Source organism: Olea europaea, unplaced genomic scaffold (genome assembly GCF_002742605.1).
Source record: "Olea europaea var. sylvestris unplaced genomic scaffold, O_europaea_v1 scaffold106, whole genome shotgun sequence".
In the NCBI taxonomy this organism is placed as follows: domain Eukaryota; kingdom Viridiplantae; phylum Streptophyta; class Magnoliopsida; order Lamiales; family Oleaceae; genus Olea; species Olea europaea.
Window position 1 is genome coordinate 272,817 of NW_019227947.1, and position 4,624 is coordinate 277,440.

The following is a 4,624-nucleotide window of genomic DNA, read 5'->3' on the forward strand; positions in this document are numbered from 1 at the left end:
GAATCGAGCCAATCAAAAGTGGCTTTTGATTTCATGATATCTTCGGGGTTGTTCCTTTTTGGCGAACTGCTAGTCTGATTCGATTGGAAATGAGCCAATGAAAAGTGGTTTTTCATTTCATGATAACTTCGATTGAAATCGAGCCAATGAAAAGTGGTTTTTCATTTCATGATAACTTCGATTGAAATCGAGCCAATGAAAAGTGGTTTTTCATTTCATGATAACTTCGATTGAAATCGAGCCAATGAAAAGTGGTTTTTCATTTCATGATAACTTCGATTGAAATCGAGCCAATGAAAAGTGGTTTTTCATTTCATGATAACTTCGATTGAAATCGAGCCAATGAAAAGTGGTTTTTCATTTCATGATAACTTCGATTGAAATCGAGCCAATGAAAAGTGGTTTTTCATTTCATGATAACTTCGATTGAAATCGAGCCAATGAAAAGTGGTTTTTCATTTCATGATAACTTCGATTGAAATCGAGCCAATGAAAAGTGGTTTTTCATTTCATGATAACTTCGATTGAAATCGAGCCAATGAAAAGTGGTTTTTCATTTCATGATAACTTCGATTGAAATCGAGCCAATGAAAAGTGGTTTTTCATTTCATGATAACTTCGATTGAAATCGAGCCAATGAAAAGTGGTTTTTCATTTCATGATAACTTCGATTGAAATCGAGCCAATGAAAAGTGGTTTTTCATTTCATGATAACTTCGATTGAAATCGAGCCAATGAAAAGTGGTTTTTCATTTCATGATAACTTCGATTGAAATCGAGCCAATGAAAAGTGGTTTTTCATTTCATGATAACTTCGATTGAAATCGAGCCAATGAAAAGTGGTTTTTCATTTCATAATAACTTTGGGTTTGTTCGTTTTTTGCGAATTGCTAGTGTAAATCGATCGGAATCGAGCCAATGAAATGTGGCTGTTGATTTCATGATAACTTCGGGTTTGTTCATTTTCGACGAATTGCTAGTCTAATTCGATTGGTATCGAGCCAAAGAAAAGTGGTTTTTCATTTGATGATAACTTCGGGTTTGTTCATTTTTGGTGAATTGCAAGTGTAAATCGATTGGAATCGAGCCAACTAAAAGTGGCTTTTGATTTCATGATATCTTCGAGTTTGTTCCTTTTTAACAGATTGCTAGTCTGATTTGATTGGAATCCAGCCAAAGAAAAGTGATTTTTCATTTCATGATAACTTCGGGTTTGTTCATTTTTGGCGAATTGCTAGTCTAAATTGATTGGAATCGAGCCAATTAAAAGTGGCTTTTTATTTCATGATATCTTCAGGTTTGTTCCTTTTTGGCGAATTGCTAGTCTGATTTTTCATTTCATGATAATTTCGGGTTGTTCATTTTTGGTAAATTGCTAGTGTAAATCGATTGGAATCGAGCCAATCAAAAGTGGCTTTTGATTTCATGATATCTTCGGGGTTGTTCCTTTTTGGCGAACTGCTAGTCTGATTCGATTGGAAATGAGCCAATGAAAAGTGGTTTTTCATTTCATGATAACTTCGGGTTTGTTCGTTTTTGGCCAATTGCTAGTCTAAATCGATTGGAATCGAGCTAATGAAAAGATGATTTTGATTTCATGATAACATCGGGTTTGTTCATTTTTGACGAATTGCTAGTCTAATTCTATTGGAATCAAGCCAATGAAAAGTGGTTTTTCATTTCATGATAACTTTGATTGAAATCGAGCCAATGAAAAGTGGTTTTTTATTTCATGATAACTTCGTATTTGTTCGTTTTTGGCAAATTGCTAGTCCATCTTGATTGGAATCGAGCCACAGAACATTGGTTTTTCATTTCATGATAACTTCGGGTTTGTTCATTTTTGACGAATTTCTTGTCTAAATCCATTGGAATCGAGCTGATGAAAAGTTGATTTTGATTTCATGATAACTTAGGGTTTGTTCGTTTTCGACAAATTTCTAGTCTAATTCGATTGGAATCGAGCGAACAAAAAGTGATTTTTCATTTCACGATAACTTTGGGTTTGTTCATTTTTGGCGAATTGCTAGTCCAATTCGATTGGAATTGAGACAATGAAAAGTTGATTTTGATTTCATGATAACTTCGGGTTTGTTCGTTTTTGGCAAAATGCTAGTCTAATTCAATTGCAATCGAGCCAATAAAATGTGGTTTTTCATTTCATGATAACTTCAGGTTTGTTCGTTTTTGCCAAATTGCAAGTCTAATTCGATTGGAATCGAGCCAATGAAAAGGGGTTTTTCATTTTGTGATAAATTCGGGTTTGTTCATTTTTGGCAAATTGCTATTTCAATTTGATTGGATCGAGCCAATGAAAAGTGGCTTTTGGTTTCATGATAACATCGGGTTTGTTCACTTTTGGCGAATTGCTAGTCTAATTCTACTGGAATCGAGCCAAAGAAAAGTGGTTTTTCATTTCATAATAACTTTGGGTTTGTTCGTTTTTTGCGAATTGCTAGTGTAAATCGATCGGAATCGAGCCAATGAAATGTGGCTATTGATTTCATGATAACTTCGGGCTTGTTCATTTTCGACGAATTGCTAGTCTAATTCGATTGGTATCGAGCCAAAGAAAAGTGGTTTTTCATTTGATGATAACTTCGGGTTTGTTCATTTTTGGTGAATTGCAAGTGTAAATCGATTGTAATCGAGCCAACTAAAAGTGGCTTTTGATTTCATGATATCTTCGTGTTTGTTCCTTTTTAACAGATTGCTAGTCTGATTCGATTGGAATCGAGTCAATGAAAAGTGATTTTTCATTTCATGATAACTTCGGGTTTGTTCATTTTTGGCGAATTGCTAGTCGAATTCAATTGGAATCGAGCCAATTAAAAGTGCCTTTTTATTTCATGATATCTTCAGGTTTGTTCCTTTTTGGCGAATTGCTAGTCTGATTCGATTGGAATCGGGCCAAAGAAAAGTGGTCTTCCATTTCATGATAACTTTGGGTTTGTTCATTTTTGGTGAATTGCTAGTGTAAATCGACTGGAATTGAGCCAATTAAAAGTGGCTTTTGATATCATGATAACTTCGGGTTTGTTTCTTTTTGGCGAACTGCTAGTCTGATTCGATTGGAATCGAGCCAATGAAAAGTGGTTTTTCATTTCATGATAACTTCGGGTTTGTTCATTTTTGGCGAATTGCTAGTCTAAATCGACTGGAATTGAGCTAATGAAAAGATGATTTTGATTTCATGATAACTTCGGGTTTGTTCATTTTTGGCGAATTGCTAGGCTAATTCGATTGGAATCAAGCTAATGAAATGTGGTTTTTCATTCCATGATAACTTCGATTGGAATCGAGCCAATGAAAAGTGGTTTTTTATTTCATGATAACTTCGGGTTTGTTCATTTTTGGCGAATTGCTAGTCCATTTCGATTGGAATTGAGCCAAAGAACAGTGGTTTTTCATTTCATGATAACTTCGGGTTTGTTCGTTTTTGGTAAATTGCTAGTCTAAATTGATTGGAATCGAGCCAATTAAAAGTGCCTTTTTATTTCATGATATCTTCAGGTTTGTTCCTTTTTGGCGAATTGCTAGTCTGATTCGATTGGAATCAAGCCAAAGAAAAGTGGTTTTTCATTTCATGATAACTTCGGGTTTGTTCGTTTTTGGTGAATTGCTAGTGTAAATCGATTGGAATCGAGCCAATCAAAAGTGGCTTTTGATTTCATGATATCTTCGGGATTGTTCCTTTTTGGCGAACTGCTCGTCTGATTCGATTGGAATCGAGCCAATGAAAAGTGGTTTTTCATTTCATGATAACTTCAGGTTTGTTCATTTTTGGCGAATTGCTAGTCTAAATCGACTGGAATCGAACTAATGAAAAGATGATTTTGGTTTCTTGATAACTTCGGGTTTGTTCATTTTTGATGAATTGCTAACCTAATTCGATTGGAATCAAGCTAATGAAAAGTGGTTTTTCATTCTATGATAACTTCGATTGGAATCGAGCCAATGAAAAGCGATTTTTAATTTCATGATAACTTCGGGTTTCTTCATTTTCGACGAATTGCTAGTCTAAATTGATTGGAATAGAGCTAATGAAAAGATCATTTTGACTTCATGATAACTTCGGGTTTGTTCGTTTTTAGCAAATTGCTAGTCGAATTCGATTGGAATCGAGCCAAAGAAAAGTTGTTTTTCATTTCATGATAACTTTGGGTTTGTTCATTTTTAGCGAATTGCTAGTCTAAATCGATTGGAATCGAGCCAATGAAAAGGGGTTTTTCATTTCATGATAACTTCGGGTTTGTTCTTTTTTGGCGAATTTCTAGTCTAAATCGATTGGAATCGAGCAAGTGAAAAGTGGCTTTTGATTTCATGATAACTTTGGATTTGTTCATTTTTGGCGAATTCCTATCTAATTGGGTTGAAATCGAGCCAAAGAAAAGTGGTTTTTCATTTCATGATAACTTCGGGTTTCTTCATTTTCGGCGAATTGCTAGTCTAAATCGATTGGAATGTAGCCAAAGAAAAGCGGTTTTTCATTTCATGATAACTTCGGGTTTATTCATTTTTGGCGAATTGCTCATCTAATTCGATTGGCATCGAGCTAATTAAAAGTGGTTTTTTATTTCACGATAACTTCGAATTTGTTCATTTTTGGCGAATTGTTAGTCTA